Genomic DNA, 20,806 nt, shown 5'->3' on the forward strand with positions numbered 1-20,806 from the left:
GTTGATCCCAGAGATCAAGAGAAAACCTCATTCACTTGCCCATATGGAGTGTTTGCCTACAGGCACATGCCATTTGGGTTATGTAATGCACCTGCGACTTTCCAACGCTGCATGCTTTCTATCTTTTCAGATATGATAGAAAAATTCATTGAAGTTTTTATGGATGATTTCTCGGTATTCGGAGATTCCTTCCCTAGTTGCCTACATCACCTCGCCTTGGTATTGAAAAGATGCCAAGAGACCAATCTGGTCTTGAACTGGGAGAAATGTCACTTTATGGTGACAGGAGGAATAGTCCTTGGTCACAAAGTTTCTAACCAAGGCATTAAGGTTGACAGAGCCAAAGTAGAACTTATTGAAAAACTGCCTCCACCCAATGATGTCAGGGCAATTAGGAGTTTTTTAGGGCATGCTGATTTTTACAGAAGGTTTATTAAAGATTTTTCAAAGATAGCCAAGCCCTTAAGCAATCTCCTTGTATCTGATACACCATTTATCTTTGATGAAACATGCATGTTAGCCTTTGAAAATTTGAAAATGAGGTTGTCCTCTGCTCCTATCATTTCCCCACCTGATTGAAATTCACCATTTGAATTAATGTGTGATGCATCTGATTTTGCAGTTGGGGCAGTGTTAGGACAGAGGAAAGATAACTTAGTCCATGTGATCTACTATGCGAGCAAAGTCCTTAATGATACTCAAAGAAATTATACCACTACTGAAAAGGAGTTGCTAGCAATAGTTTTTGCATTTGACAAGTTTAGATCGTACCTCATTGGTGCTAAAGTGATTGTTTTTACAGATCATACAGCACTTAAATATTTGTTTGCCAAGCAAGAATCAAAGCCAAGACTAATAAGATGGATCTTATTATTGCAGGAATTCAATATTGAAATCAAAGACAAGAAAGGAGTGGAGAACAAGGTAACAGATCACCTATCCAGGATTCCTCACGATAAAGGTGGAACACCTGATACAAGTGTGAACGAGTTCTTCCCTGATGGGCAGTTGATGATAGTTCACAAAGCACCAGGGTTCGCAGACATTGCCAACTTCAAGGCAACTGGAGCATTGCCTCCAGAGATTAATAAACATCAAAAAAGGAAGCTCATGAATGATGCAAAGTACTTTATCTGGGATGAGCCATATCTATTCAAGAAGTGTTCAGATGGAATCCTTAGAAGATGTGTTTCGGAAGAAGAAGTACAAGAGGTCCTATGGAATTGCCACGGCTCATGCTATGGAGGCCACTTTGGAGGGGATAGAACTGCAGCTAAGGTGTTACAAAGCGGATTCTTTTGGCCCACCCTTTTCAATGATGCCAAAGAACTAGTAAAGAGCTGCAATGAATGCCAAAGATATGGAAACTTGCCCAAAAGAAATAAGATGCCACAAAATTTCATCTTGGAACTGGAATTGTTTGATGTGTGGGGAATCGATTTCATGGGACCATTCCCAACCTCATATGCAAACAAATACATCTTGGTAGTAGTGGATTATGTTTCCAAGTGGGTAGAGGCTATTGCAACCCCAACGAATGATAACAGGGTAGTCATGAACTTCCTCAGGAAGAATATCTTTAGCCGGTTTGGAGTTCCACGAGCACTTATCAGTGATGGAGGGAGCCATTTTTGTAACAGACCACTAGAATCTCTTCTCCTTTGATATGGGGTAAAACACAAGGTAGCCACACCTTACCATCCCCAAACAAGTGGACAAAATGAGATATCCAACAGAGAGCTAAAGAGAATTCTGGAAAAGACTGTGGGTGCATCAAGAAAGGATTGGTCGAAGAAGCTGGATGATGCTCTTTGGGCATACAGAACAGCATTCAAAACACCACTTGGAATGTCCCCATATCAACTAGTGTATGGGAAAGCTTGTCATTTACCACTGGAGCTGGAACACAAAGCTCTCTGGGCTATCAAGATACTAAATTTTGACAGCATTGCTGCTGGTGCAAAGAGGATCTTGCAGCTGCAAGAAATGGAGGAATTCAGGTCACAAGCCTATGAAAATACCAAGATGTATAAAGAGAAGGCAAAGAGAAGACATGACCTGCATCTTGCATCTAGGAGTTTCGAAAAGGGGGAGCGAGTACTCCTTTACAATTCCAAATTGAGACTATTCCCAGGAAAACTCAAATCAAGGTGGTCCGGACCTTTTCTTGTCACAAAAGTTTCGCCTTATGGACACATCGAAATCATGGATGAAGGTTCAGAGAGGACTTTTACAGTGAATGGACAAAGACTCAAGCATTATCTGGGAAACATGGGGGAAAACCCCAGAGTAAAGTATCATCTCAAGTAATTGAGGACTCGTCGAGCTAGCGACGATAAAAGAGCGCTCTGTTGGGAGGCAACCCAACCTCAGGTAGTTTCCTTTTCATTTGTATTTCAATAAAGATCACAAGTTGTTTCCCATGTATTGTAAGGAGCTAAGTTTGGTGTTCCACACCAGAACAATCCAAGGGTGATAGTGTAATTCTAAGTTTGGTGTTCTGCCAAAGGACATTAGTTAGAATTACACCCCACTCCCAAAACACATTGCTAGCTCCAACCAATCAAGGGAAACCACTTAGATATAGTTAGACTTTAGTAATAATTGTTTTGTTAACAACAAGATATGAGGTTCTCTGCATATATGCAATGTTTTGTACTGGGCAAGAAACTAAGTTTGGTGTTCACACACCAAATTAAGTTCAAAAGCCACAAGCATACATGCAAGCTAACTATGTCTCAAGTGCTTTGGGAACAAGCAACTTCCAATAACTTTGCAGGAATCTTATGAGGAAATGGTTCACCTTCACCCAAGGAAGTGAAGTAGCAAGGACTAGGATGATGACAAAGAAAGAGGGCAACTAGAAATCATCACCCGAAGGTTGTATTGTTACTTAATTCCATTCTACTCAGAATTGTTGAAAATTGGAAGTCCGAATGCACTTTTGATTAATAGTTACTCGTAGTCGGAACCTTTTTCAATTATGTCTCTTAAGTTTTGTGTTGAAGAGGTCTATGCTTGCTGGTCTTTATGTCACTGCACCCTTACTTTGCTTACTTGTATGTTTGTCCCTTTAAATCAAATGAAAAGAGAATGAGTGTTTTTAAAGACCAGAGAGGAGTTCATACTATGGAGTAAGTTCATGAGTTTATGGTATAGTCATAAGTTAGCTAAGTTGGTTCAACCACAAGGTGGGAGGACAACTATCTGTCATGAATACTATGCTTGAGACACACCCCATGAGACTAGCTAAATAAGAAGATCCTAATAAGAAAAAGGGAAAGAACAATAAAGGTTGAAAAATAAAAGAAAAAGAGTAAGCAATAAGGCTAGGCACCAACGGTTTTAATCTTGAGGCATGTGTCTGTGGTGCTCCTGTGTGAGGGATCTACTTGGATGAATAAGCTCCTAGGGGTGCCTTATCACTTAGTAACTTGGGTTAACTAACTCGGGATTATCAGCTGAAAGTCCACTATCAAGAGTAACCCTCAATACAGAGCATTTAGTAACCCAAAGAGGTGCTGGACACCAAGGTCTCAAGAAAAGATAAATAAACTATATGCCTGTGGTGTGTATGTATGGGGGAGAGACTTGAGCAAGTAAGTCCTTAGGGGTGCTTCAACACGTAGCACCTTGAACCAACTGGTTCGGGAGTGTTGGCTGAAAGCTTATTTTAAAGAGTTGCCCCCTTACAGAGCACTTAGCTTAAGAACAAAAATAAGCCCTGAAATGACAACAAAAGGATCAATGAATAAAAGTCTCATGGGATGCAATCACAGTGAGTATTCTAGGACATGATAAAGATCTGAAAGCCACGAATGAACCTAAGTTGCTATGCATGAAACCACCATAAAACCAGGGACATGACTTCCACAAGAATGACTCATTTCTCTTGGCATTCCATTCATCATTCTCTTGTTCCAGTACTTGCTTAGGGACAAGCAAGCTTTAAGTTTGGTGTTGTGATGCCAGGGCATTTTGGCCAGTTTTACTGACCTTTTCTTTACTATTTTTAGGGTAGTTTCATGCATTTCCTTAGGAAATAAGCTAGTTTTGGGTAGATATTCACTTACATCTTGATTCAAGCATACATTGTGCACTTTATATGATTTTATGAGGATTTTTGCATGAATTTAATGACAAATTGGATGTTGCATTTCCCATGACTTGGACTAGAACTTTGATGTACTTTATTGCTTGATTTCAGGACAAAGGAAGCAAAGAAGAACCACGTTAGTGGCTACGTTAGTTACACTAACGTTAACACTAACGTGGAATGGGAGTAACTTGCAAAGTTAATGAGAAAAGTAATTGCCAATAACGCTCTCGAAGCCATCATTGCCCACGTTAAGAGTCACGTTAACTAAGTTAACGTGAACTCTAACGTGGAAGAAAGGAAATGGAGCCAACGTTAGTGACACTTAACATTATCACTAACGTTGGACCAAGCTCATAAGTGGCCACGTTAACTTAGTTAACGTGGCCTCTAACGTTAAGAAGTAAAGGGAAAGCCAATGTTAGTGACATTCAACTTTATCACTAATGTTGGCCAAGTCACAATAAGCCACGTTAACTCCCACGTTAACCTAGTTAACGTGGAAGCTAACATGAAGAAACAAGGTGGTCGACAACGTTAGTGACACCAAACATTGTCACTAACGTTGGAACGAACCCACACAAGCCCCAATAAGCCACGTTAACTCCCACGTTAACCTAGTTAACGTGGAAGCTAACGTGAAGAAGGGAGGTGATCGCCAACGTTAGTGACACCCAACATTGTCACTAACGTTGGAATGAGCCCATACAAGCCACTATGAGCCACGTTAACTCCCACGTTAACTTAGTTAACGTGGAAGCTAACATGGATAAGGGAATGATGAGCCAACTTTAGTGACACTCAACTTTGTCACTAACGTTGGAGATGGCTAGCATGGCCACGTTAGAAGCCACGTTAACCTAGTTAACGTGGACTCTAATGTGAGAAATAGGGGCACATTGGAACGTTAGTGACAATGGTAAGTGTCACTAAAGTTCTCGAAGGTTGGCAAGCCTACGTTAAAAGAGCCACGTTAACTAAGTTAACGTGGACTCTAACGTAAGGAAGGGGGAGACTTCTCAACGTTACTGGGAAAGGTAAGTCCCAGTAACGTGTGCGAAGGGCATAGAGGCAACGTTAGTGGCAACGTTTGTGCCACTAACGTTGAAGTTAACGTGGCTCTTACTTTGGTGAGGAACGTTAGTGAAAGAGGTGATTGTCACTAACGTTCTCGAACCCATATTTTCACTGAACGTTAACACCACTAACGTCCTGAGCTAAAGTCTCTGCCCACTTCACACTTTCTCTCTGCAAGTAAAGCCAAGCCCAATAAAGAAGAGAAGTGCTTCAAACTCAAGATCCAAAGGCCCATACCCAAGACTTGAAGAGCGAACTAGAAGAACAGAAGAGTAGTATATATAGGAGTAGCTTTGAATTAAATTGGGAGTTGGAAATTATAGGGAGCCTCTTGGCATAGAACTACTCTGTGTATTTTACTTTCTCGGCACTTCTAGTTTCATCATGTATTCTCCATCTTTGTTTTCATTTTCCAGAGCTATGAACAACTAAACCCCTTTTATTGGGTTAGGGAGCTCTGTTGTAATTTGATGGATCAATACTAGTTTTCATTATTCTTCTTCTATCTTTTCTCTTGATTTTACTTGAAAGCTTTCGATCTTCATCCAATTGGGTAGTTATCTTGGAAAAGAAGCTATTCAAACTTGGATCTCTTTTGAACCTTGAAAGAGGAATGAAGAGATCATGCTAGAAATGCTTTCTCATGATGGACCAAATTGGGTTTGGATGGATATGTGACTATAATCCTCTCAACACTTGATTTGGGAAATACATGTGGTATAATCAGTGACCATACTTCATCTCTTCTCATGAGCAATTGACCAAGGAATTGGCTATTGATCAAGATTTGAGAGATCGAATTACAAGAAATTGTAATTCGATCACTTAAGATTGCCAAGGAGATCAATGAGTGCATTGATTGAGGAAGAGATGAAAATGAAATTGATCCGGAGAATGCAACATCTTCTGAGCCCAATGAACTCCCCATTTCTGATCTTACCCATTCTCTTTAATTTCTGTCATTTACTTTTATGAGCAATTACCCCATTCCCATTTAAGATTCTGCAATTTACTTTCCATCATTTACATTCAGTTTTTTTATTTCTAGCATTTACTTTTCTGTTATTTACTTTCCCGCCATTTAATTTTCTACAATTCTCAACTCAAATTCTGATTCGCTTAACTAGAACATTCCTCTAATTAAAGTTGCTTGATCAATCAATCCCTGTGGGATTCGACCTCACTCTATTGTGAGTTTTTACTTGACGACAAATTTGGTACACTTGCCGAAGGGAAATTTGTTACGAGGCAAGTTTTCCGTGCATCAACGGCTAATCATCTGTTGGTTCTCACTTGTGTCGGAATAGGATCTCTCTATCCTTTTGTAGATTGTCACTGCGCCCAACATTCGTGAGTTTGAAGCTCGTCACAGTCATCCCGTCCCAGATCCTACTCAGAATACCACAGACAAGGTTTAGACTTTCCGGATCTCAAGAATGCTGCTAATTGGTTCTAGCCTCTACCACGAAGGTTCTGATCTCATGGGTTTGAATGCTCTGTTGTCAGGAGATACAAGTCAAACTCGTGGATTAGAAACCCAAGAGATACGCACTCAAGCTGTCGCCCAATGACTACGTTGAGCTCAAATAGAACGGGAGTGGTTGTCAAGCATGCGTTTATAAATTTGAGAATGATGATGAGTGTCACGGATCATCATATTCTTTATACTGAAGTACGAGTGAGTATCTTAGAACATGATCAAGTGTGATCGAATAGAAAACAATAGTAATTGCATTAATTCATTGAGACACAGCAGAGCTCCTCACCCCCACCTATGGGGTTTAGAGACTCATGCCGTAGAAGATACAATATGAGACATAAAATGTCATCTGTCACAAAATGAATCTCTAAAAGTAGTTTTTATACTAAACTAGTAACTTAGGTTTACTGAAAATGAGTAACTAAGTGCAGATAGTGCAGAAATCCACTTTCGGGACCCACCTGGTGAGTGTTTGGGCTGAGCTTTGAAGCTTTCACGTGCATAGGCTATTCTTGGAGTTAAACGCCAGCTTGGGTGCCAGTTTGGGTGTTCAACTCCAGTTTTGGTGCCAGTTCTGGCGTTTTACGCCAGAAAAGGGTCTCTAGCTGGCGTTTAACGCTAGTTTGGGCCATCAAATCTCGGGCAAAGTACGGACTATTATACATTTATGGAAAGCCCAAGATGTTAGCTTTCTATCCCAATTAAGAACGTGCCAATTGGACTTCTGTAGCTCCAGAACAACGCGTTTGAGTGCAGGGAGGTCAGAATCCAACAGCATCTGCAGTCCTTTCTCAACCTCTGAATCAGATTTTTGCTCAGGTCCCTCAATTTCAGCCAGAAAATACCTGAAATTATAGTAAAATACAGAAACTCATAGTAAAGTCCAGAAATATGATTTTTGCATAAAAACTAATAAAAATATAATAATAAGTAACTAAAACATACTAAAAACTACCTAAAAACAATGCTAAAAAGTGTATAAATTATCCGCTCATCACAACACCAAACTTAAATTGTTACTTGTCCCCAAGATACCAAAACAAAATAAGATAAAAAGAAGAGAAAATACAATAAATTTTAAAATATCAATGAAGCTTAGTTCCAATTAGATGAGCGGGACTAGTAGCTTTTCGCTTCTGAATAGTTTTGGCATCTCACTTTATCCTTTGAAGTTCAGAATGATTGGCATCCATAGGAACTCAGAATTCAGATAGTGTTATTGATTCTCCTAGTTTAATATGTTGATTCTTGAACACAGCTACTTTATGAGTCTTGGTCGTGACCCTTAGCACTTTGTTTTCCAGTATTACCACCGGATACATAAATGCCACAGACACATAACTGGGTGAATCTTTTCAGATTGTGACTCAGCTTTGCTAGAGTCCCCAATTAGAGGTGCCCAGAGTTCTTAAGCACACTCTTTTTGCTTTGGATCACGACTTTAACCACTCAGTCTCAAGCTTTTCACTTGGACCTTCATGACACAAGCACATGGTTAGGGACAACTTGATTTAGCCACTTAGGCCAGGATTTTATTCCTTTGGGCCCTCCTATCCAGTAATGCTCAAAGCCTTGGGTCCTTGTCTTTTAGTTTAAAGGGTTATTGGCTTTTTGCTCTTGCCTTTTGGTTTAAAGAGCTATTGGATTTTTCTGCTTGCTTTTTCTTTTTTTTTTTCTTTTTGTTTATTTTTTGCTTTTTTTTCACAAGCTTTGTGTTTTTCACTGCTTTTTCTTACTTCAAGAATTAATTTTATGATTTTTCAGATTATCAATAACATTTCTCTTTTTTCATTATTCTTTAAAGAGCCAACAATTTTAACATTCATAAACTTCACTATGAAAAATATGCACTGTTCAAGCATTCATTCAGAAAACAAAAAGTATTGCCACCACATCAAAATAATTAAACTATTTTCAAGATAAAATTCGAAATTCATGTACTTCTTTTTCTTTTGCAATTAAAAATATTTTTCATTTAAGAAAGGTGAAGGATTCATAGGACATTCATAGCTTTAAGACATAGACACTAGACACTAATGATCATGTAATAAAGACACAAACATAGACAAAACATAAAGCATATATTTCGAAAAATAAAAAAATAAGAACAAGGAAATTAAAGAACAGGTCCACCTTAGTGATGGCGGCTAGTTCTTCCTTTTGAAGATCTTATGGAGTGCTTGAGCTCCTCTATGTCTCTTCCTTGCCTTTGTTGCTCCTCCCTCATGGCTCTTTGGTCCTTGATGAGAGGAATTTTTGCGTGGTCTAGAAATTTGCGGATAAATCCTCGTTGCAAGTATAGTTTCTAAACCTTCAAAAGTCCTTTCATACAAAGGTTTTGGTTGTCACAAGTAACAAACCCTTTGAAATTGATAACCGAGTATTCAAACCTCGGGTCGTCTTCTCAAGGAATTGCAGAGAGGTATGTTCTTATTATTGGTTATGAGTTTGTAAATTGGGGTTTTGGGAGTAAGGAGGGAATATGTTATATGACAAGTAAAATAAAACAATAATAATAAAATCTCTTGGCAAGGTATAAGAATTGGAATTCCTATCCTAGTTATCCTTATCAAGTGTGAAAAGAATTGGGTTTTAATCCCACTTGGTCAGCCTTTTTTAAACAAAGGAAGGTTAAGTAGACTGATTAGCTTGATTCTCAAGTCCTAGTCAACTCCTGTGGAGAGACTAATGTTAGAACAATCCTAGCTAAAGTAAAATCTGCCAATTTCAATCACTTGCTGAGTTTGATAACTCAAGTACTACCAATCACTTGACCAAAGCCAAAAAGGAGAAAAATATCTAAATTAAATTAAAAGCATCAATATAAGTAAAGCAATCTTAAATCTGAAAATACCTCGAATTGCATTAACAAAAGAAATTAAATCTGGCATAGATGTTCATAAATTAAATTGAGAAAATAAATAAAAATAAAGAACCTGGGATTGAGAGTCACTCCTAAAACTAAGAGAAATCCTAAATCCTAATCCTAAGAGAGAGGAGAGAACCTCTCTCTCTAAAAACTACATCTACTCCTAAAATTGTGAATTATGAAAAGCCTCCTATGAATGGATGCATTCCCCCACTTTATAGCCTCTAATCTGTGTTTTCTGGGCCAAGAACTGGGTCAGAAACAGCCCAGAATTCGCTGGTCTCGAATTCAATCACGCTGGATTTCCGTCATTGCGACGCAGCCGCATGGATCACGCGGTCGCGTCGCCTAGCATTAAGGGAACTATATCATATTATATATCAAATCGAAGTCTCGGACGTTAGCTTTCCAACGCAACTGGAACCGCGTCGTTTGAACCTCTGTAGCTAAAGTTATAGCCGTTTGAGTGCGAAGAGGTCAGGCTGGACAGCTTAGCAACTTCTTCATCTTCTTGTATTCCTTCCACTTTTGCATGCTTCCTTTCCATCCTCCAAGTCATTCCTACCCTATAATATCTGAAAACACTTAACACACATATCAAGGCATCTAATGGTGATAAGGGAGGATTAATAATAAGCAAATATAAGATCAAAGAAGCATGTTTTCAATCAAAGCACATAATTAGGAAGGCAAATGTAAAACCATGCAAATAGTATGAATAAGTGGGTAAAGAGTAGATAAAAACCACTCAATTGAGCACAAGATAAATCATAAAATAGTGGTTTATCAACCTCTCCACACTTAAACATTAGCATGTCCTCATGCTAAGCTCAAGAGAAGCTATAAAGAAATGAAGACGAATGGTAGAATGCATGAAATGCAGCCTATGAATGCAACTACATGCTAAATGCTTTTACTTACTTGGTTAAGAGTAAATAAGTTCTCCAAGAATAAATATGAATTGGATTTCACTAATTCAAATCATAAAAAAATGAAGTACAAATAGACTTGTAGAAGAAAATAGCTCATGAAAGCAGGGAACAAGGAATTGAGCATCGAACCCTCACTGGTAGTGTATACACTCTAGTCACTCAAGTGTTTAAGGTTCGATTCTCTCAATTCTCTACTAACCTTGCTTTCTAAGGCTTGCTCTTCATCTAACAATCAACATAAATTTAATGCACAAATACACATATCAAGAGGTCTTTTAAGGGTTGTAATGGGGTTAGGGTCAAGGTAGGATTGTATTTGGCCAAGTGGACTAAAATCTGAATCCTTAATTAACTTAAACTTTCCACCTAACTTTAGACAATCCATGTAATCATAATACCACCCTTAACTATCCATTAACCATGTTTCCACGTATTCATTCATCCTAATTTTAAGTACAGTACATATGCATTGCTTTCACCACTTACTTTGGGGCATTTTGTCTCCTTTTTCTTATTTGTTCTTTTTCTTTTCTTTCTTTTTTTTTAATATATATATTTTTTTCTTTTATTTTTCTCAATGCATATGATTAAATTATTGGATGTATGAATCATGTCCTAAACATTTTTTTTTTCATATTTTTAGAAAATTCTAACATACTCAATTTTCAAACCAATTCAATTTTCCCACACTTAAATCATAAGCATCTTACTAGTCTAAGCTTACCAAGGATTCAAATTAAGGCATTATTGTTTTTCGCTTAGAGTTAATGATGAGCTAAAATAAAGAATAAAAGGGGTAAAATAGGCTCAAATTGGTTTGCAAAGGATAATGAAAGGTAAGGCCATATGGGTATGTAAGCTCAGTGAACAAAGGCCTCAATCATATAAGTGCATACATACATCAAACCATGGAAATATAGAATTAAGCAAGACAAAGATCACAATTTTAGAGAGAAAAACACACTAAAAATAAAATATTGGTTGATAAAATGCAACCAATTCAAATAGGCTCAAAAATCTCACAGGTTTTGTGTGTTCGAGTTCTAAACCATGTTCCAGTATAATATCTCTTCAAACAAGTGTAACATTAAATTTTATTCAAATTAGTGAAATGCTCTAAAAAGTTTCTTGAAAAAAAGAAAATATTACTTCAACCAAGTGGTAAAATATGGACAAAATTAAACAAATATGCAATCAAACATGCAAATGCAACAATGAACAAACAAATAAAATAAAAATTTTGGTGTTGAGTCAGGAAATAACTAACCCATGGAGATCGGTATCGACCTCCCCACACTTAGAGATTGCACCGTCCTCGGTGCATGCTGAGATTTGCAGGTGGATGGGTTATTTCAACTGTTGCTTTTCTCTAAGGATTGTGCAGATGGACTTGTCTGTCTCCCCATGTAAAATGTCTTCCGCTTCCTGACAAACCCCATTTGTAGGGTTTATCTTGTATTGATTTTTGGAGATTTTATCAACTTTTACCCACATTTATTCAATGAAATAGCATGGTTTTATAACTTCTCCCTTAATTGTGCTTAAGAGTGAAAACATGCTTTTTAGGACTTAAAATAGCTAAATTTAATTCACCTTGATTCTATTAGATGCCTTGATATGTTTGTTAAGTGATTTCAGATTTAGGAGGCAAAGATTGGATTAAGGGAATGAAGAAAAAGCATGTAAAGTTTGAGAACTCATGAAGAAATGATGGAACCAAAAAGCTGTCACTTCCCTTCCGGGTGGCCATCCTGAAAGAAAAAGGGAAGAAGAGTAACCTAGAAATAGAGATAAGAAAATAAAAGAAGTATGGGTGGGTTAATGCCAAATGATAAGGGTCTCATTTACATGGAAGCTTCAACATGTAAGTGAGAAAACAATAGAAGCCATGGCATGCCAGTGGTGCAAAATTTGCAACAATGGGGAAGAGAGTGGGTAATGAAAGACAATGTGAGTTCATGTCAATACAAAAGGAATATCAGTATTATAAAAATTAGCATTGATTTAAATAATATTACCCAATCAGAATTAAACAAGTCACTAAGCACCAAGAAAATACCAGAAAAGATGTAACAGTTGAATAAGAATATTTGAACACCAATAATAACTTTAGAAAAATAAAATATGCAATGAATGAAAGTATGCAAATAAATTAAATAAAATAAAATGAAAGTGAAAAAGAATGAGAAGTAGAAAAAGAAAGTGAGAAAGGAGAGAGAAGGAAGAAATTAGGATTAGAAGAGAAAAAATAAGAAAATTGGCACTAATCTGGATAGGTTGTGCGACGCTGGTGACGCGGTCGCGTGGTGCGCGATAAGGTTGGGTGACGCGGACGCGTGGGGCACGCGATCGCGTGACTTGATTTGTGCTAGTGGCGCGAGTGCAGCCTCGCGGTCGCACAACTCTCTGTTCGAAACTCTTTTTTTGCCAAAATTCTGGGTGACGCGGTCGCGTGGGTAATGCGATCGCGCGGGTGGCCTTTTTCTTAAAATGACGTAGACGCGTGGGTGACGCGTTTGTGTGGCAGGGCTTGTGCTACTAGCACGGGTCCAGCCCAATTTCAGCTCAACTTTCGGCCATACACCCTTTTTACGCCGATTTCAGGTCACGCGGCCGCGTGGGTGACGCGGTCGCGTGGGAGACCATTATTCCCATATGACGCGGTTGCGTTAGCGACGCGGTCGCGTGGGGTGATTTGTGCCATTGGCATGCCTCCAGCGTTGCTCCTGTGAAACTCTCTGTTTATATTAATATTGTCTTCCATCTCCTTGCGACGCGGACGCGTCGCTGATGCGGTCGCGTCGCGTGCTCGCATTTTTTTTTTAATCTGAAAAGATGCAGAATGCAGTGTTAATATGAATGTGATGCAAAACTCCAGGTTCAATATAATAAAATAAAATAAAACACGAAAACGAATAAAACTAAATAAAAATAAAAAAGAACGATCATACCATGGTGGGTTGTCTCCCCCCTAGCACTTTTAGTTAGAGTCCTTAAGTTGGACATTTGGTGAGCTCCCTGTTATGGTGGCTTATGCTTGTATTCATCCAGGAATCTCCACCAGTGTTTGTGATTCCAGTAACCTCCGGGGTCCCAAACTAGGCATGTAAAGCCCTTGAGCAGCTTCAAAAAGATTCTTAGGCTCCCGGGGTGTTGGATGTCAGAACAGATTCCAGGATCCCAAACCTTGCTTTTACACCCATTTTTGTCGGGATCTGTATTTTTCTAGCCGGGTGATAAGTAATTTGAATTCTCACTGCAGCTACCAAACAGCTTCCTAGACCCATTCAATTGAGCTCTACACCAACCTTTGCGTTTAAACTTAAAGCTTCCAACCATAATGAACCTTGCAGGATAATTCTTACCACTGACCATCTTCCTTTTACTCTTAATGTTACAAAGAGCTCTAAGTTGACCATCCATCTCCAGTAGCCCATATTCAAGTGGAATTAGAAAACTAAGGGATATGAATTTTACCCACTTGAATTTTGTGAAGGATAATGGCAACTTAGGGGGAGGTATTTTTAATGAAATTGTAAGCTCCACTCCCTTGTGCTCTTCTCTGATAATTACCACCTCTTTGCAAGCTTCTTCAATTTCAACCTCTTCCTCTTGGTAGCTTTCTTCCAATTCAATCTTCTCTTCATAGCTTTCCAAGGGCATGGGAGGTTGTGCTTCCTCTTCTTGAATCTCCATCTCTTGATCAACCTCTTCCAAGTCTTCAACTGTGATATGCCTTGGAGGATGTACACCCTTCTCAGCATCAATTTCAAACGTCTTGGAAGGGGGTTCTATGACTGGACTTTCCCATGGAGGTTCTGCATCTCCTAAGTCTTCAACCAACTCTTCTTCTTGAACGATGACAGCTTCTTCTACTTGTTCTAGTATGAATTCATGCTCTGTCTTGTCCACTGGAGCCTCTAATATCTCCTTCATGTTACACTCTTTATTAGACTGTTCACATGGGGCTGTGGCTGATCTTTGTGTATTTGAGTGCCTAGAAACCCATTGAATTATTGCTTGCTCCAGTTGTTGAATGGTTGTTTGAAATTTATTTACTGTTTCTGTTAGGCGAAACTCTGCTTCTCGGGTTGCTGGACTTGGACATGACACAAAGGAAAGTGGTGGTGATTGGAAGTGATTGGATTGGAATTGGGGTGGTTCTATATATGGTTCATATGGCTCATAAGGTGGTTGGTATGGTGGTTGAGGGTTAGGGTCATATGGAGGTGAATGGCGGAAAGAGGCTTGTGAGTATGGTGGTCCAAAGTTATGTTGGGGAAAGGGTTCATAGGCACATGGTGGTGGTTGCTGATAGTCCATTAGAGGTGGTTGTTGCCATGAGGGTTGATCAAATCCTTGTGGCTCCTCCCATCTTTGATTGTTCCAACCTTGATGCCTGTTCTCATTGTAATTTCTTCTTCCTGCAATATTATTGTAACCAGACTCATAGCCAAAGGGGGTGAGAGTTCATAGTAGTAAATAAAAATTAAAAATGAAAATAAAAATAAATTTAAATTAAAAGGTTATTTAAATTTTGAATTTGAAAATTAAATTTTGAAATTTGAAATTTTGAAATTTTGAAATTTGAAATTTGATTTTTGAAATAAGATAAGATAAGATAAAAATTTTAAAAATAAAAATCTGAAAATTTTTTTTTAATAACTAAATAAAAATAAATAACCTCTTAATTTATGGAAAAGCAAAAATAAAAACAAAAATAAAAACAAATAAACAAGCAAAAATCAAAAAAATATTTACAATAACCAATAATAAGGCACACGTTTGCAATTCCCCGGCAACGGCGCCATTTTGATGAGAGGAACTTTTGCGTGGTCTAGAAATTTGCGGATAAATCCTCGTTGCAAGTATAGTTTCTAAACCTTCAAAAGTCCTTTCATACAAAGGTTTTGGTTGTCACAAGTAACAAACCCCTTTGAAATTGATAACCGAGTATTCAAACCTCGGGTCGTCTTCTCAAGGAATTGCAGGGAGGTATGTTCTTATTATTGGTTATGAGTTTGTAAATTGGGGTTTTGGGAGTAAGGAGGGAATATGTTATATGACAAGTAAAATAAAACAACAATAATAAAATCTCTTGGCAAGGTATAAGAATTGGAATTCCTATCCTAGTTATCCTTATCAAGTGTGAAGAGAATTTGGTTTTAATCCCACTTGGTCAGCCTTTATTAAACAAAGGAAGGTTAAGTGGACTGATTAGCTTGATTCTCAAGTCCTAGTCAACTCCTGTGGAGAGACTAGTGTTAGAGCAATCCTAGCTAAAGTAAAATCTGCCAATTTCAATCACTTACTGAGTTTGATAACTCAAGTACTACCAATCACGTGACCAAAGCCAAAAGGGAGAAAAATATCTAAATTAAATTAAAAGCATCAATATAAGCAAAGCAATCTTAAATCTGAAAATACCTCGAATTGCATTAACAAAAGAAATTAAATTTGACATAGATTTTCATAAATTAAATTGAGAAAATAAATAAAAATAAAGAACCTGGGATTGAGAGTCACTCCTAAAACTAAGAGAAATCCTAAATCCTAATCCTAAGAGAGAGGAGAGAACCTCTCTCTCTAAAAACTACATCTACTCCTAAAATTATGAATTATGAAAAGCCTCCTATGAATGGATGTATTTCCCCCCTTTATAGCCTCTAATCTGTGTTTTCTGGGCCGAGAACTGGGTCAGAAACAGCCCAGAATTCGCTGGTCTCGAATTCAATCACGCTGGATTTCCGTCATTGCGATGCGGCCGCATGAATCACGCGATCGCGTCGCCTAGCGTCAGAGGAACTATAATATATTATATATCAAATCGATGCCCCGGACGTTAGCTTTCCAACGCAATTGGAACCGCGTCGTTTGGACCTCTATAGCTAAAGTTATAGCCGTTTGAGTGCGAAGAGGTCAGGCTGGACAGCTTAGCATCTTCTTCATCTTCTTGTATTCCTTCCACTTTTGCATGCTTCCTTTCCATCGTCCAAGTTATTCCTGCCCTATAATATCTGAGAACACTTAACACACATATCAAGGCATCTAATGGTGATAAGGGAGGATTAATAATAAGCAAATATAAGATCAAAGAAGCATGTTTTCAATCAAAGCACATAATTAGGAAGGCAAATGTAAAACCATGCAAATAGTATGAATAAGTGTGTAAAGAGTAGATAAAAACCACTCAATTGAGCACAAGATAAACCATAAAATAGTGGTTTATCAGTCCTCTCTAATTTCATGGAGGATGATGGAGTGCTCTTGGTGCTCCATCCTTAGTTTTCCCATGTTGGAACTCAGTTCTCCTAAGGAGGTGTTAATTTGCTCCCAATAGTTGTGTGGAGAAAAGTGCATCCCTTGAGGTATCTCAGGGATTTCTTGATGAGGAATTTCCTCATGCTCTTGTTGAGGTCCATGAGTGGGCTCTCTTGTTTGCTCCATCCTCTTCTTAGTCATGGGCTTGTCCTCATCAAAGAGGATGTCTTCCTCTATGACAATTCCAGCTAAATTGCATAGGTTACAGATGAGATGAGGGAAGACTAACCTTGACAAAGTGGAGGGCTTGTCTGCCACCTTGTAGAGTTCTAGAGGCATGATCTCATGAACTTCTACTTCCTCTCCACTCATGATACTATGGATCATGATAGTCCGATTTATTGTAACTTCAGACCGGTTGCTAGTAGGAATGACAGAGTGTTCGATGAACTCCAACCATCCCCTAGCCACGGGTTTGAGGTCAAGCCTTCTTAGTTGAACCAGTTTGCTTCTTGAGTCTCTCTTCCATTGAGCTCCTTCCACACAAATGTCCCTAAGGACTTGGTCCAACCTTTGATCAAAGTTGACCCTTCTAGTGAAAGGGTGAGGATCTCCTTGCATCATTGGCAAGTTAAATGCCAACCTCACATTTTCCGAACTAAAATCCAAGTAATTCCCTCGAACCATTGTGAGCCAATTCTTTGGGTTCGGGTTCACACTTTGTTCATGGTTCTTAGTGATCCATGCATTAGCATAGAACTCTTGAACCATTAAGATTCCGACTTGTTAAATGGGGTTGGTGAGAGCTTTCCATCCTCTTCTTTGAATCTCATGTCGGATTTCTGGATATTCACTCTTTTTGATATTGAATGGGACCTCGGGGATCACCTTTTTCTTGGCTACAACTTCATAGAAATGGTCTTGATGGACCTTTGAGATGAATCTCTCCATCTCCCATGACTCGGAGGTGGAAGCAATTGCCTTTTCTTTCCTCTTTCTAGAGGTTTCTCCGGCCTTAGGTGCCATTAATGGTTATGGAAAAAAAAGCAGAGCTTTTTCCACACCAAACTTAAAAGATTTGCTCATCCTCGAGCAAAAGAAGAAGAGAAAGGAGTAGAAGAAGAAGAAATGAAGGAGATGGAGGGGGTGTGTGGTTCGGCCAAGGGGGTACTAGTGTGTATAATGTGTGAAATTGAAGGTAGTGAGGAGGGGTATTTATAGGGTAGGAAAGAGAGGGAATTCAGTCATTAATGGATGGGTTTGGGAGGGAAATGGTTTGAATTTGAATGGTGAGGTAGGTGGGGTTTATGATGGATGGATGTGAGTGGTGAAGAGAATATGGGGAAGAGGGTAGGATTTGATAGGTGAAGGATATTTGGAGAAGAGTTATTGATGGGATTAGTCAAGGGTATTTGGGGAAGAGTGTTATGGAAAAGTGTGAAGAGGGGAGAAGAAGAGGTGGGGTAGGTGGGGATCCTGTGGGGTCCACAGATCCTGAGGTGTCAAGGAATTCTGCTCCCTGCACCATTCTGGCGTTCAAACGCCCTCTGTGTACAAATTCTGGCGTTAAACGCCAGCTCTACTACCTTTCCTGGCATTAAATGCCAGTCTGCTGCCCCTTTCTGGCGTTTAACGCCAGCCAGACACCCTTTTCTGGCGTTAAACGCCAGTCTGTCTGCCATTTCTGGCGTTAAACGCCAGTCTGTCTGCCATTTCTGGCGTTTAACGCTAGCTAGACACCAAACACCCTTTTCTGGCGTTAAACGCCCAAAGTGCTACCCATTCTGGTGTTTAACGCCCAGAATGCTGCTAGGATGGGTGTTAAACGCCCATTCTACTATCCTTACTAGTGTTTAAACGCCAGTAAGCCTATCCTCCAGGGTGTGCTATGTTTGATGCTGTTTTTTATTTTGCTTTAATTCTGCAGTTGTTTTTATGACGTCACATGATCATCAACCTAAAGAAAACATAAAATGACAATAGAATATAAATAAATATAATTAAATAACATTGGGTTGCCTCCCAACAAGCACTTCTTTATTGTCAATAGCTTGACAGTGAGCTCTTAGAGAGCCTCACAGAGACTCAGAGCTTGATGATGGCCTCCTAACACCAAACTTAGAAGTTGAGTGTGGGGGCTCTGTTTGACTCTGTATTGAGAGAAGCTTTTCATGCTTCCTCTCTATGGTTACAGAAGAAGATCCTTGAGCCTTAAACACAAGGTAGTCCTCATTCAATTGAAGGACTAACTCTCCTTTGTCCACATCAATCACAGCTCTTGCTGTGGCTAGGAAGGGTCTTCCAAGGATAATGGATTCATCTTCATCCTTCCCAGTGTCTAGGATTATGAAGTCAGCAGGGATGTAAAAGCCTTCAACCTTCACTAAGACACCCTCTACAAGTCCATAAGCCTGTTTTCTTGAATTGTCTGCCATCTCTAATGAGATTCTTGCAGCTTGTACCTCAAAGATCCCTAGTTTCTCTATTATAGAGAGTTGCATGAGGTTTATACTTGAATCAAGGTCACACAGAACCTTCTTAAAGGTCATGGTGCCTATGATGCAAGGTATTAAGAATTTTCTGGGATCCGGTTTCTTCTGAGGTAATTTCTGTTGAACCAAGGTATTTAGTTCATTGATGAGCAATGGAGGTTCATCCTCCCAAGTCTCATTACCAAATAACTTGGCATTCAGCTTCATGATTGCTCCAAGATACTGAGCAACTTGCTCTTCAGTAATATCTTCATCCTCTTCAGAGGAAGAATAATCATCAGAGCTCATGAATGGCAACAGTAAGTTCAGTGGAATCTCTATGGTCTCTGTATGAGCCTCAGATTCCTTTGGTTCCTCAATAGGGAACTCCTTAGTGGCCAGTGGGCGTCCATTGAGGTATTCCTCACTGGAAATCACTGCCTCTTCCTCCTCTACAGGTTCGGCCATGTTGGACATATTGATGGCCTTGCACTCTCTCTTTGGATACTCTTCTGTATTGCTTGGGAGAGTACTAGGAGGGATTTCAGTAACTCTTTTACTCAGTTGACCCACTTGTGCCTCCAAATTTCAGATGGAGGATCTTGTTTCAGTGATGAAACTGAGAGTGGTCTTAGATAGATCAAAGACTATAGTTGCTAAGTCAGAGAGACTTTGCTTAGAATTCTCTGTCTGTTGCTTAGAAGATAATGGAAAGGGCTTGCTATTGCCATACCTATTTCTCCCACCATTATTATTATTGAAGCCTTGATTAGGCTTCTACTGATCTTTCCATGAGAAATTAGGATGATTTCTCCATGAAGGATTATAGTGTTTCCATAGGATTCTCCCATGTAATTCACCTCTTCCATTGCAGGATTCTTAGGGTCATAAGCTTCTTCTTTCGAGGAAGCTTCTTTAGTACTGCTGGATGCAGCTTGCATTCCAGTCAGACTCTGAGAAATCATCTTGACTTGCTAAGTTAATATTTTATTCTAAGCCAATATGGCATTCAGAGTATCAATCTCAAGAACTCATTTCTCCTGAGTCACCCCATTATTCACAAGATTTCTTTTAGAAGTATACATGAACTGGTTATTTGCAACCATTTCAATGAGTTCCTGGGCTTCTGCAGGTGTTTTCTTTAGATGAAGAGATCCACCAGCAGAGTGATCCAATGACATCTTGGACAATTCAGATAGACCATCATAGAATATACATAGGATGCTCCATTCTGAAAGCATGTTAGAAGGACACCTTCTGATCAATTGCTTGTATCTTTCCCAAGCTTCATAGAGGGATTCACCTTCCTTCTGTCTGAAGGTTTGAACTTCCACTCTAAGCTTGCTCAGTTTTTGAGGTGGAAAGAATTTGGCCAAGAAGGCATTGACCAACTTTTCCCAAGAGTTCAGGCTTTCTTTAGGTTGTCGGTCTAACCATATCCTAGCTCTATCTCTTACAGCAAAAGGGAAAAGCATAAGTCTGTAGACCTCAGGATTAACCCCATTGGTCTTAACAGTGTCACAAATTTGCAAGAATTCAGCTAAGAACTGATGAGGATCTTCCAATGGAAGTCCATGGAACTTGCAATTCTGCTGTATTAGAGAAACTAATTGATACTTA

General features: G+C 39.1%; 1 non-coding gene across 1 annotated transcript; it reads left to right on the forward strand.

Annotated features, from left to right (window-relative positions):
• The first annotated feature begins 20,421 nt into the window (after nt 1-20,421).
• LOC148568119 (small nucleolar RNA R71) lies at nt 20,422-20,529 on the forward strand. The gene has a single exon (XR_015881946.1). It is a non-coding gene; the product is annotated as a small nucleolar RNA R71 (small nucleolar RNA).
• The last annotated feature ends 277 nt before the right edge of the window (nt 20,530-20,806 follow it).

Source organism: Arachis ipaensis, chromosome B4, assembly GCF_059453495.1.
Source record: "Arachis ipaensis isolate K30076 ecotype BB chromosome B4, ASM5945349v1, whole genome shotgun sequence".
In the NCBI taxonomy this organism is placed as follows: domain Eukaryota; kingdom Viridiplantae; phylum Streptophyta; class Magnoliopsida; order Fabales; family Fabaceae; genus Arachis; species Arachis ipaensis.